Source organism: Montipora capricornis, chromosome 6, assembly GCF_036669925.1.
Source record: "Montipora capricornis isolate CH-2021 chromosome 6, ASM3666992v2, whole genome shotgun sequence".
In the NCBI taxonomy this organism is placed as follows: domain Eukaryota; kingdom Metazoa; phylum Cnidaria; class Anthozoa; order Scleractinia; family Acroporidae; genus Montipora; species Montipora capricornis.
This window is the reverse complement of record NC_090888.1, coordinates 15,718,990-15,733,989: the sequence shown is the minus strand read 5'-3', so window position 1 is coordinate 15,733,989 and position 15,000 is coordinate 15,718,990. Positions and strand designations below refer to the sequence as shown.

At 39.0% G+C, this 15,000-nt stretch overlaps 1 protein-coding gene and 1 pseudogene across 1 annotated transcript in view; both read right to left on the bottom strand.

The window, feature by feature from the left end:
* The window catches only part of LOC138050911 (uncharacterized), a 3,477-nt pseudogene extending 2,678 nt beyond the window's left edge, over window positions 1-799 (bottom strand).
* LOC138051581 (protein NLRC3-like) overlaps window positions 1-15,000 on the bottom strand; it is a 263,812-nt gene that overhangs the window by 86,059 nt on the left and 162,753 nt on the right. The gene's annotated exons all lie outside the window — the stretch shown is intronic.

Below are 15,000 nucleotides of genomic sequence, written 5' to 3'. Positions count from 1 at the left end.
CAATTAGCCATTCTGGATGCTTGGCGAGAAACTGGTCAGCGTTTTTCATCAGATGGTCAGTAAGAACGCGATTTTCGGCGGCACCAAAGTGAGGCGGATGATAAACAACACCCACAAGAATGTTTGTTATTGATCTTGGTAATCTAAATGGGCGCACGGAAATCCACAGGGATTCGACTTCGTGATCTTCATAGTCGATTAACCGTTTACAAGGAAGGTGAGCATCAATATATGCACAGACACCTCCTCTTTGTCTACCAACTCGATCCCTTTTAAAACAAACATAATTATGGAGATTGCAGGCAGAATCCGAAATCGAATCATTGAGCCATGTTTCCGTCAAGCATATTATTCCAGGTCTTAGGAGAGCGGTGATTGAGTGTAGCTCATCCAATTTAGGATGTAGTGATCGAACATTAGCCATAAATATATTGGAGACAGTCGCGAAGCTTGATTGTGGGGTTGTATTTGGAACTTCAGGTTGAATTATTTCCACAACTCTAGCATTCGCATTGCGGGTCTTCCATTTACGTTTCGAACGTACGGGCTTACGTATTCCAAGTTCTCCCAGATTATTCCAAAGGTCGTCCGGTAGACGGCTCCTTGGGCAGCTTTTTCTGAGTGTCTTCAGTGTAGAAGGCTGATATCTGGTCCGCACCGGTCTACCATCATGGCGACGACGAGACGGAGTTGTTGTATAAGTCGTTGCCAAGCTCGAATATCGGCAAAAACCCAGCGTAAACAGCATGTACGACCACACGGTGGCAAACAGTGACATAACCAGAGCAATAGGCCACATTTCGAGTTGAAATTACACGGAAATTTAAGAATTTTTTAGAATTTTACAGAGAGTACATAAACATGTGGCTGCCATTAAAGGCGCCGCATTCCCGGATCTCGCATCTTTGTTTTGACTTCTTTCCTTTGCGTGTAGTTAAGTAGCCCTAAATATCCGTAGAACGGAGCACTGATGGAGAGGGGGTAGTGAAATGAGCGCAGCGTCGACCTCAAGTTTGTCAGTTGAATTACTGTGATGAATTATCGACGTTAAATATTTTTACTTTACTTTACTTTACTTTTGACAATGACGTGAAATGGTCAAATTTGAGGTCATGTGGAGGAAGAAAGCACCTGACGACATTTCCAGCATTTTCATTGGATTGTCGGACACAGGATATCATAGACCTGCTGTACCTAATATGGTCAAGGAATGCGTCAGCAATAAAGTGAACTGCATGAAAACATTTTTGCATCTAATAATAATAAGAATAATTTAATATTTACATTGCGCAAAAGACATAAAAGTGATCAAATGCACATTACATTTGCAAAATCTAAAATACTAAACTAATGCTAATCAGGAAATATATATACATATAAGTTAAAATATATTAAAAACTATTATTATTATTATCCATATGCTACTTTAAAAAGATAGGTTTTAAGATGGCGCTTTAAAGCATTAACGCATCAAAAAACATTATTATTATCCATATGCTATTTTAAAAAAAGGACGTTTTAAAATGGCGCTTAAGGTAATTCCCTTGAAATTGTTCTACTATCAAACTTTTTTGGAAACTTTTCATAATTAACATTCATGATATGAACATTAAAAAAATGCAATAAAAAAATGGGGTCACCGTGCTTGTTTACGCGTCAGCAAGCTCTTAAAATGGGGTATTTTTACTGTTTTCGCGTTAAAAATTCGAATCACCTTCATACAGAATTAAGTCTTGGTTACTTCAAAGACACAAAATTTTATTTTGAAAATAAAGCTTCTTTTATTTACATAAGCAGTAATGCTTCATTTACGCCGACTTTGATTCCCTGGTTGTGGGAATAGTGCACTTTTTGGGACAGTTCCGTGGTTAGCTTGAAGTCCTCGCCTTGGGTAAAATACACCCAGTACGGAACTGTTTTCCAAAAAAATTCATGTTCTACTATCAAACTTTTTTGCTTCTTCAAATATGTTGTTTATTAGACTGTTCTTAGCAAATACCTGAAAAAAAAAATTGGGAGTCACCGTGCTCGTTTGAGAGAAAAGGAGCATTTATTTCGCTATCGGGTTTAGTTTGAGTGAAATCTCTTACGTTTTGTATGCGCACGTGCTCAAGTGCGCGCGCTAATGACGCGAAAATCGTGCGCAGTAGGGATGCGCAATGCAATACTAAGGAATTACCTTAAAAACATCAACGCTGGTGATGGCTCGAATTTCGCGGCGCAGCGGATTCCAGAGTTTTGGAGCGGCAACCTGGAATGACCTGTCACCTAATGTACCTTTCGTCCTTATTGATGGAGTCGTTTGCAAAATTCCTCTAGCTGAACGCAAGCTATACGCACCGTGCTTTTTCAGGAGGACAAGTTTTTCGATGTTAAGAGGGGCTATGCCCTGTATAGCCTTAAATGTACTAAACAACAATACCTTGAAATGGATACGCTCTCCTATCGGCAGCCAATGCAAATGTTGTGCAAGTGATAAAACGCTGCACTGAGAAATTAGCTCTGAGAGCCTAACATCTAGGCTCAACTGACAGTCGACCAAAAACATCACGAATAAGTTGACCGATGACATCTACGACCGGAGTTCTTATATAGTATCTACTGACGTTACACAAATCACTTGACTCTGAAGATGACCGCCGCTCAGTTTGTCGAAACGTCAGTCAGTGTCATCTCAAACAGTCTTTCTCAGGACTACACTCACCCGAACGATAATACTTTACTTACTGTCGACGAAATGACGGTTAAACTTCGCGAATTTCAAAGACATGGACTACGACTGGCCCAGTCTGTAAATAATAACCTTAAAAAGTTTTTGTTGTTTACTTTAAAAGTATCTTTACTTACATATAAAGCAAACATATGCGTGTTTATATCAAATAGATATCTTTTGCCGCTCTAAATCCGCCATAGTTAGCCAAACGTGAAGCCATTTTACTCACGAAAGAGCACATAAACGTAAACTGCGTTATAATAAGGAAATTATAAGAAAAAGAAAGGCCAATGATCGAACGATGTTGACTCAGACAAACCGGTGTCTTTTTCACCAACTCTTCCGTGACACAAATGGTTGCCAATTTAGTGCTTTGACCTTGAGAAAACTTGTGTGGCTCCCTAAAAGCAAGGTTTCTCCGAGAAATGCCGGGTAAAATGTGTGTTATGAGCAGGTGTCGAGGTTTATATTTTTCGATAAAGTGTAAAGCTGGGAAGACATTTTCGTCTACCAATCACTAAGCGTAGCCGAACAAAAACCCTATCAAGAGCCAAATGTGTTAATGTTTCAAAGAACTTTGTGTTTATAAGCTTGCATCTCTATAGTTTGCGCAGGCTCTCTCTTTTCGGCCCACCCCAGTCTTTCTCGCTCGCCCTGCCAAGAGAGATTTTCGCGGTGGAAACATTGGGTAATCGTTAGGCGGGCATAAAGCATGTCTTTTCTAATGGGAACTAATGCTCCGCTTTGCGGGAAACGTTTAGGCTATCTAATCCACCGCCCTTCTCTGGAACAATTCCAGATTTTAAAGGGTTTCATAGTTGATGTTCTCAACAAACAAAAGCTGAAAAAAACGAGACAAAGAAAAGTTGAAACATTTCTTTGAATATTACATAGAAATTTTGCTTGTTTAGTTTTATTTTTTTGAATAAAATGTCATCAAATGTTAAGTGATACGTCTTCAACAAAAAGAATGGGACAACAAAATTTATACTCATCTGGAAAATAACAATAATATGTATATTTTATCCCATGCATGTGGTTCTTTGAGAAAGAATCCAATGTGGCGCTCGAATGAGCTTTCATTTCGCTGGTACGAATTTATCTTGAGGATACTTCGTCTACATTGCACGACGTGAACGAGATGGAATAACCACGAGATAGATACACTGGAGCAAAGTCATATTTTGAGGTGATGTTTTCATCCACGTCGCCGTCGTAGATCTTAATGTCCCTAATATCATTGGTTAAAAGAGGAAAAATAATCTTGCTGCGCATGCGACACGCATTGTTGCTCGCGTTTCTGCGAAATCACCAAATTTGAGGTTTTGACGACAACGTGAGCATACAAATGTAAAACCTTTCATTCTCCAGTTTTACTCCGAAACTGCTCCCAACAAATTTAGTATTTTGGATATTTCGCCCACATTGCACGACGTAAACAAGATCAGGGAATAATCGCTGACGACTTACGATAGTGAAACGTTATATTTTAAGGTGGCGTTTTTGTCGACGTCGGCGTCGTAGTTCTTATTATAAACTCCCTAACGAAGTGATGACGGCTGCAGCAACGACAACGCCAGAAAGCAAGAATATGATTGGTTAAAAAGAAGAAAATAATCGTGCTGCACGTGCGGCATGCATTTTGACAGGAGCCCATCAGTAGGAGCCTCCATCTCCCAGTTTGCTTCTATGAAGTAGTGTTTTTCTTGACCTATCTATTTTTAGAACCACTTTCGCGCCATTCGTTATCATGGTAAACCTCAATAGTAATTTAGTAGCCAATCAGCGCCGAGGTCTCTTTAATGCTGCAAACTCAGCAGAATCTTGGATCGCCCCTTCATGTGGACCACTTAGGAAACACCTTTAATTAGCGCGGCAAATTCAAAAACGTCATTTCTAAAAATAGACGCTCCTTCTGATGGGCTTCTGATTTTGAACGTTTCTTTACAGTGCTCTGCAAAACAACGACTTGGGAAAAAACAAATTTAAAGTTTTGATAACTACGAGAGCATATATCAGTAAATCGTTCATTTCAATCTTTACTTCAAAATTGCTCATATCAACTAGTTATACGATACTTCATCATTATTGTACAACGTCATCAGGAGCTCATAAGCCCTCTCACTCATCTCACTCGGTGATCCCCAATTTTTATTGTAGGAAAGTGATTAGCAGGCTACAGTAAACTTGACTCTGCAAAGTTTCAAAAAAAGAAGTTGGAGCGGATTCAGAGCCACCTTAAAAATTTCCAACTGAGAAGGTGGCTATGATTCTTTTAGACTCAGGAAATAGTTTTATCTTAACCTGCTAATCACTTTCCTGCAATAAAAACTAGGGGTCACCCAATCAATTAATTAAGATATGAGTGCGAAACTAGTGTGAGCCTCCTTTTTTGAAGCGACAAAACGTGCCGGTTACCCGGCAGGAAAGAAACTAGTGTTAAAGGCGTTCAAGTTTGGAGAAAAAAAGAAAAATGTACACTCACGTGCTGGCATTTTCCTTAATCAAACTGTCGCGTCGTTGTTTTGCAGGGGACAGTAAAGAAACGTAATAAACTGTAAAACTTTTTGACTCCCATGATCTAAAAGTTCATTCTCCTAATCCCTTCCACAGATTTTTTCTTGGCTGGTCATGAGAATTTGGTGTTATGTCAGAAATTCATTAAAGTGGTACTATGATCAAAAAATCATTTCCTTTTTTTCTTCTGATTTTGAAAGCGTGTTCGCTTAACACCTAACTGACAAAATTTTGAGCTTTGAGTTTTATCCAAAGGCTGTTTATTTTGAGTGTAAGTTTTGGATTTCATGGTCCGCCATTACTCACGTTCAAAACTGGCCGATTGGACCTCAGAGAGTTGGATCTAGAGAAAATGACGTCATTTACTCACTAGCTTAAAATTTGAGTGTGTAAACGTAATTTATTATATATGCAAAACACGGGTTGAAAAGTCTGAAAGCCCGAAACTCCCGTGCTGCATATTAATTAGGCCGTGTACACACGCATTGCATTCTTAAACTAGTGAGTGTTTGAGGTCATTTTCTCCTCGACCCACCTCTCTCAAGATTTTGAAGTTAGTAATGGCGGACCAATAAATAAGAAAATTCCAGCTAAAATAAACAGGTATCTTTTTAAAATCAGAACTTAAAACTTGGGTGAGTTAGTGTTTAGTTAACATAGTTTTGAAATCCAAAGGAAAAACAATTTTTTTTTTGGTCGTAGTACCACTTAAATGTCGTTCCTCTTATTCATTTGTGTCTTGTGTTTGCTTTTATTTTCTGTTGTGTTATCATCGTTTCTTGCATGAATGGGACAGGGCTTAAAAACGGCTGGACATGCGCACTAAGACTCAGGCTTCCTCCCGCCATTCGATTTTCAAAATGGCGGACGACGAATGCAGATTTGACACGTCATTGTAACGGCCATTTCCAACGTCTTGCTCGCCCAAGGCCTTCAACTCCAAAGTGAATGAAAGGCACAACTGTTCAGTGCTGCCGTTTTGATCATGATGGCAGACATCGGAACGGTGATTTCATAACTATCAAGCAATCGACACAGCTCTCTTGAAGAGAATCTTTCACCGTTTCAGAATTTGCTCAAGGTACAGTTTTGCCGTGAACTAAGGGCGTTTCGATTTCTCTAAGGTTTTGAAAAGCATTTTTGGATAGGTTATTTGTTACTGTGACACATATCAAAAATGACTTTTGATTCGTTTTGATGAAAGTTTTAAATTCCTTGTTGTTCATGGACATCAATGACATTTCATACGGAACAAACGGAGGAGCCATTCGTGAGTTGAAAACACTTTCGTCTCTGTTGTTGTTGTTGTCTTCGTCTCTTGTTCAGTCACTGATAAGACTTTAAAGTATGCCTGGAGTTCAAAGAGTCGTTTCTCATTCAATTCGTGGGCAGATGAGAGTCTGTGGCTAAATTGAAGGTTATGTTTCGTCTAGTTAGCAATGGTACATAAAACCTGAAGTTAATAAACTGCTTTAGTGTGTTTGAAATCTTGTGTCGTGTCTTTCTATTTTAGACCACCTTTACACGATTCTTGCTCAACGACTGCCCTTTCGGCCAAGGATTTTTCTCGCAAAAATCCGCGGCTGACCGGCGTCGCCTCCTCGGCTGTTTAGTTTATGTTTTGTTGTTGCAAGTTTGTTAGGGGTTTTAAACTTTTTTCTCTTCATGATGTATTATGTTAACGTAACCTCAGAAACTGCTCGTTTTCCACCTGTTGGGGGAACCTATTATTTTCTATTCCCTGGATAGCGCTCATACCCGTCCATCAGCCAAACTTCGGACTGTGGAGATCTGAGGAAAAGAATTGAGGTGCCGGAAAAGGAAAGGGAAAGTGACAGAATGAGAGGGTAGGCTGCTAACAAAAATTTCGATCTATCCATCTAAATAGATACACAAATATATTTGCACATTGTCATTGATCTAATAACAAAAACAAATTGAAGCACAAGAAATTTCCAAAAAATCTTGCTGCACAAATTGCCACCCAATTACAAATGAGGCTCTCCTTTTATTTCACATGCAACAGTCATTTCTCAGCAAAAGGCTCAACTTCGGGAGAAAAATGAGGAACTCAAGGATGAAACTAAAATCATTCAGAGCAAAATAAAAGATAAACAGTTTAGTCCCTCTGAAATGTTCACACACCCAGACCCATCTCGCCAAATAAATGAAAATACCTTCAGCACTGTCAACCATTTAAATCCATTAATATATCAATATGCACATTCTCCACACTGTTCTCCAGACATTTCCTATGGTACATACATGTATAAGGAGAATAATTTATTTCACAATCAAGTCCTTTTTCACTTGTAGATCATTTCCCATTTTCTCAAGAACCTTCATGTTTGATCAGTTAAGAGACATTAACATAAGGAGAAATAAAACATTGGTAACTCTTAGGGGTTAAAGGGCTGAACATTCACTAAAACCTACACCTATCAGGGTGGATTCAAAACTGCATGCCAAGACATTGCCATTCTTTTAAAACAATGATAACAAATCAGCCTTGTCATCAAATTAAGTAATAAGAAATGTAAACAGAGTACATGAACATTTGCCACATAACAAACTATGTATACAATAAAAAATTCAATAAGCTTGAACTCTTCAAGTACCTACATGTATAACATTTTTGCATTAATTTTACTATGAAAATGGAACAAGTGAAACCTCTTCTTATCTTCCCCATTTTGAAATCATTTTTCAAAAGGGGAAACCACCTTTAGCACACTTTTCCAGCAATTTCACAAGGCCCTCACCAGACACTAAGCAGATGGTGGAGAAAATCTATGTCCCTTCCAAGATGGAAAGCTTTTGTGAGGAGCTAGCCTGCGAATGCAGATTTATGGAAATACATCCACGTTCACAGGCTAGCGAGGAGCATGCACCAGGAATGTTTGAAGATATTTTGATGCTAAATTTAACAACGAAAAGAGAACCCCCTCACAAAAAAGAAGAAAGCTTCAAAAGTCAAGGGTTGTAGCAGTTCTGCAGAACTTGAGTTTCTTTCGAACCAGGTAGTTAACTAAAAATGTTCAAACATTTAAACAAAGGAAGTTCTGTGATGCATTTATGAAATTATACTCAAAGAATAGGAAACCCAAATTAATTTAAAGGGCATATAGGTGAAAAGACTGGCGGGGAGCATATGTAAATATGAGTCATCTAAATGCTTGATAACAAAAAACAGCTTCATATGAAATGTAAATTGAACAGAAGACATTTGTCATTAAGAAAAAATTCTAATAAAATGTTGGTCTGTTCAACAGATAAATAACAGACTACAAAAGGCCAATGGTCTTAATTTAACCCATTGGCTCCCAGGGGTTCCCCATTGACGAGTAAAATCGTCTGGCATTAGACAGAGTAAGATACTAAGTCTGGCCAGCTTAGGCCGGTTTGGGCATCAAAGTGTTAAAGTTTGGTGGAGCTTTCTACAATTCCCTTATGGCTGGACAAGTGATGTGGTATCTTGTTTACCCAAATTCATTGCATAACTATGGTACTAAACTGAACTTGCCAAAAAAAAAACCAAATGGAAATTGGTAAAAAGGGAAGCAACTGAGGCATACATTCTAAAATATACTACACAACAATAAAAATTGAATAACATTCAGTTACAAGTATATGTAATGCAAGGGATAAACATGTGTTAACCAGGTTACTGAGAAAGTTACAGTCAAAACAGCTCAAGCGTTCCTCTAACGAGCCAATTCATGAGTTCATTACTGCAAATTTTATATCGGTAACCATTTGAATAATCTGTTTGTCAAATGAATAGTGCAAAATTCAACTCAATCCTCAGTTGAAAACTCGAATTTTGATTGGAATATTGCTGGCTCCCAGTGCCAGGCTGCCGTGGGAATTTCACAGGTTTACTGATTTGCATAATCTTCCAAACAACTGTCATTTCACTCTAGCAACATTACCGTAATCTTACCAGTATCCTCAAACTTAAGACACCATGTTTTTGAATTAAAGATTGGATAGAGAAATTAATTTTAAAATAAAGGCAAATCACGCTTGTTACGACCTTGGCAGATTATGCAAATTGCTGCACCTGTCAAATTCTCACGCTGGCCTGGCACCGGAAGCAAGCAATAATCCAATCAAAATTCAAGTTTTGACCTGAGGCTTGATTGAGTTTTGCATCACTCATCCAAAAGCCAGATTGTTGAAATGATTCCCGAAATCAAATCTGCAATAATGAACTCATTAATCTGCTCGTCAGAGGAACGCTTGAGCTGGTTTGACTGCAAAGTGAAGGGATTGTGTGCATTTTTTTGTATATCATTTAATCTTCTAATCTTGTATATGGGGGAAATTGTGATGCTGAATATATTTTTACACAATGTTATTGGCTGCTCTATGTGGGGAAAAAAACATTTATCATGCTCATCGAGGACGACATCCACTTCATCCATGCACAACAACACCCATGTACCACAACTACTGCCTGGCACATGTGCACTAGTCTCATGGACATACAGCCATCTGTTTTAGCCATCACATGACCAGCAGAATGTCAAAAATTCCATCGTGTTGTCCCTGGCGTGTCCAAAACTGGTACAATCAAACAGTATAGAGGAGGAGTGTCAATTGAAGCTATACTGGAGCACTTACATTAAGAACCACATTAATCAATTTTTGAATTAACATACATGGCCACATCATCCCCAGCGTACAAAACAATTAAAATGACTGATACCAAGAAAAGTTGCGAAAATCTTAGGTATAAAAAAGAGAAAGCAACAATAACCACATAATTTAATGATATGAAAATATCGTTTATTCTCATATACTTTAGCTACAGTGTAGAAGATACAACGTGCACATTTAATTGTAAATGTCCAAATTATCGAGCACTGCAATAAAATGCTTAGATAGGTGAAGTCCTACAGTAACATGCAGAATGTGGCAGTAGTAAACAATGACATACATGTGCCTCAATTTTTATTTCTACAAATTACACCGACTGTAAGCTGTCCGTGAAGCCTCGAGGTTTTTAATGCAGGGAAATTAGGAAAAATCAAAGTGACTTCATGAATCAAAATTCAACAATATTAGCAGGCGCTAACTATAATAATTTAACCAAGAAAAACTTTACAATAAATATTTGTTTTAGATACCTTGCAGATGAGGATGAACGTAGCGATAGTGACGATGATCAAGATGATGACAAAAATCAAGAAGATGAAACAAACAAAGGAGGAGATAATGATTTTGTCGAAAGACAGCTCGTATCTATCACTGACAAGCCAAGGAGCTTGTGCATGTTGAAACAACGCCAAAGGCAAATGCGACCAATCCATTCCTTCATGATGGAAAAGACTTCTCTGATCTTCATAACAAATGGCTTTTCTAAAACCCACTCAAATATTAAAAGGTCACAACCAACAATCGCAAACATGGTTGTTTACACAGAATACGTGTTGTCCTCATATCCATCTGTCCACTAAATAGCCCAAAACTATGTTCTAATATCAGGATCTACAACGGTAGCCTCGCAGCTCCTACAAGGTCTCACCTGATATCTACAACATGATAAATTTCGACTCAGGCACAGTAGAATTTTTCGTAAATGCTCATGCATTCCGCAGAAACACAACAGTGAACGCCATGGAAAGATCATGAATTCTAAACTGAACGCATGCGCATTTCATGAGAGGGGCATTTTTTACGTCATAACCTCTCGACCAATCAGCCGTTTTTAAGCCCTGTCCATGAAGGGTGCCTTTGGGGCCAGACTGTCCACGGTGCCAGCAAGAAATCACCGTTGGTGTTTTTATTTAAACGTCCCTTCATAGTTGTTCCCGCTACGCTGCAGTACTCTGGCCTCAGCCACCGAGGAGTTGCATGCGAAAAGGATCAGTTAACGTCGTCTTTCAGTAGATGAGAGATTCAGTGTAAAACGTAACCTATCACTGAGTTGAATGTAATACATGTGAGTACCTTTTGCCAATCAGAAAGCAGGGTTGCTACAGGCCTCCCATACTCGTTTCCGCGTATGGCCTCTTTGGCCAAGTCAGACGTAAGAAAACCAAGCACATTGGCTTTTACCAGGGTGTGGGCTTTGAAAATCCGCACTCGAGTATGCCGACCGAGATCTTAACTCATTCTCCCGGATATGATTCACGGTGGTCCGTATATATTTCATGAGAAAATTTCTAATACTATCCCACTCAAACTGTCGTCGAAATGACAATTAAAAGTTGGCGAATTTCAGAGACATGGAATGCGGCTGGGTCTCTTCTGTGGAAGTAAACCTCGAGATATTTTTGTTGCTAACTTAAGTTCTTTATCTACACAGAAAAAAGACATCCGTCTTTATATCAGAACTGTTTTTCAGTAAAGAAATTCTTAGAAAAAGAAAGGACGATTGGGTGACGTTGACTCACAGACAAACTCGAATCTTTCAAGAACGCAGTGGCTCAAATGGTTACCGTTTAAGTTCACTTTGCATGTGTAAATTGTGTGGCTCCCTAAAGGAGAGGTTTCTAGGGTTAATGGTAAAATTAAATGTGTTATGCGCGGGTGTTGAGATTTATATTTTGCGATAAAATGTATCACTTTTCTTGTGTTCCAGTTAAAATATTAGCGGTGCAAATAAAACTAATCAATGTGATGATTACAGAAAGAAGAAAAAACTGGACGACCCAGCTAATGAAATCTTTTTTTGTTTGTTTGTTTCTTTCGGTCTCACAGTCTTTTGGTATCAAGTCGCGTGCGTTCTCCTCCGATGAAAATAGTTGCTCAGACTCAGTCAACGAGGAGCTTTTGAAACAGCTGAGAGAAAACAAGGTTCATTCGATAGAATAACAAGGAAGACCGTGTCTTTTCCCTAAAACGATGCAAAACAAATGTGTCAAAAAAGTGCCGTGCAATGCAAATTGAAGCTATTAAGGTGGTTAAGTACCCAGGACACAGACAAGCAATTAAACCAATCAGAATGCGACGCAGGTACGTGAGGGTGGCGCTACAAGTTTGGAAAGCTTTTGATTGGTCATCAAGATGGCAAGACATTTTCGTCTACCAATCACTGAGCGAAGCCGAACAAAAACCTAGTCAAGGGCGAAATGTCAAGTAACCTTGATGTCGTCTGGACTCGTAGTTTGGTTTGACGTCGTCTCTATCTCCTGCATACGCAATATTCGTCGAGCAAACAAAGTACAAACCATAGAATGTGACAAAGGGGAACAAGCCAGATAATTTCTGTTCGTTTGACCATTCTCCAGATTTATATCCACTTTGCAGGTCCTTTATACGCCCCCGATGGTCGTCACGATCGATCGAGTTGCCTTTGAAACTCGGGAAACATTGAATTCCCGCGCCGCCATATTTGTTTTGGTTTTTCGGGTTTTAAATCTCGCGTCTGCATCGTGCGTGTTACTCACGCATGACACACGAAGATGACTTACTTCCCGCGCGAGGAAATTGGTACCAGCCACCATAAGTCAATATATCTTGAAAAGGAAGACGTCTTAGGGCATGAAACTACTGGGTTTTTTTTTTCCTGGTCAAAGGATCATGCAACGGATCAGCTTTCCAAGTAAACACGCGAGGGAGAGGTTCTTGAATTTTCGAAGTCACCATGCAAACGATTTCCATTTATCAAGGAATGCGATAAACGAAAAAGACAAGTGGTCCTCGCACTTATCTGGACAATTAAACTAATTGTCTCTTATGGGTGTTACGAAAACTAAGACCCTCGAAAACTAAGACCTAAGACCTAAGACCCAAGACTCCGGGGTCTTAGTTTTTGTAGACCCCGTCTTAGTTTTCGTCCTACGAAAGCCAAGACCCTTTGTTAATAGTGGTAATTACGAGGAAGAAACCCGGGAAAACTTACCGCTTGTGAAAGATTTGAGTGCTTGATGTTGTCTCCCTACAAGGCTTAACTTGACGACACCACGATACATCTTGTCTCTTGGAGTGCTGTGTGACAGGAAAAAAACACAGTGACATTCGCCGATGTTCATATTTTGGCACGGAGACTCTAATATAATAAGCTCTAAAATCACTTGTGTCCTACATGTGAAACCCGTGTGAAAGCCATCAGACATATCATACTACGGCATTCGTTTACTGTCGGACGTGACTTACGGCTCAATTGTGAATGCACGCCCAAAAGCTCTAAAATGATACGTGCTGGACTTGTTTTGATACTGGAAATAGGGTAACAAATATTTGCTGACAAACGTACCCCGTTGCATCCCATTTTTAGAGGTTACAGCCAAAGGGTAAAGATGCTGATTTTGTCGTCATTGAAAAGGCCCCATCTTATTATATTAGAGTTTCCGTGTAAAAATGTAAACATCGGCGAATGTCACTGTTTTTTTTCCTGTCACAGAGACAAGAATAAATGTATCGTGGTGTCGTCAAGTTAAACCTTGTAGGGAGACAACATCAAGCGCTCAAATCTCTGACTAGCGGTAAGCTTTCCCGGGTTTATTTCCCGTAATTACCACTATTAACAAGAAGTCTCAGCTTTCGTAGTACGAAAACTAAGACGGGGTCTTAGTTTTCGTACTACGAAAACGAAGACCCCGAGGTTTTAGGTCTTAGTTTTCGAGGGTCTTAGTTTTCGTAACACCCTGTTTCTTATAGACACCTGAACAATTCAGGTGGCTCCAACGGGATCTGAACCCATGACCCTCTGCGATGCCGGTACAATGCTCTGCAAACTGAGAAATGACCGAAGCCAACTGAAATTTCTTAAATTGTTTGGATCGGTGCGAGGATCACTTCCCTTTTTCGTCTTTAACCCGCACTTCAAATATACATTCATTTCAGATAGGATAAAGATACTTGTAGACTAAGGGGTAGATAGTGGGGTAAGGGTGTCTACTATAAGAGACAATTGCTTAAATTGTCCAGATAAGTGTGAGGATCACTTCTCTCTTTCGTCTTCAACCCGCACTTCAATTATGCATTCATTTGAGATGAGATAAAGATACTTGGAGACTAAGGGGTAGATAGTGGGGTTAGGGTGTCTATAATAAGAGACAATTGCTTAAATTGTCCAGATAAGTGTGAGGATCACTTCTCTCTTTCGTCTTTAACCCGCACTTTAAATATGCATTCATTTCAGATACGATAAAGATACTAGGAGACTAAGGGGTAGATAGTGGGGGAAGGGCTAGGGTTAGATAAATTATTCCGGCATAATTGCAAGGATAATACTATTGTGCGAGCATCCAACATAATGCCAGCATAATAGTCATGTTTAGAAGCATAAAAGCTGATAAAAAGTATCCTGATAATAAAAACATCAACATGATATTTAAAAAATTTCCTGTCAATAGGCTATTTTCGATATATTAAAATTCAGCTGGAAAGAGAGGTTTAGAGGACAAAGACAAAAGAAGTGGATGATATGCAAAAAATTTTCACATTCATTCCAACGTGCTTCTATTGTGTTTGTACTCACTGCCTCACTCTCAAGCTAAATATTCGGTATTTCGAACAATGATATGCATTTATTTCAGATATGATAAAGATACTCGAAAACTAAGGAGTAGATAGTGGGGTAAGAGTGTCTACTACAAGAGACAATTGCTTAAATTGTCCAGAAAGTGTTAGGATCACTTCTCTCTGTCGTCTTTAACCCGCACTTTAAATATGCATTCATTTCAGATACGATAAAGATACTAGGAGACTAAGGGGTAGATAGTGGGGGAAGGGCTAGGGTTAGATAAATTATTCCGGCATAATTGCAAGGATAATACTATTGTGCGAGCATCCAACATAATGCCAGCATAATAGTC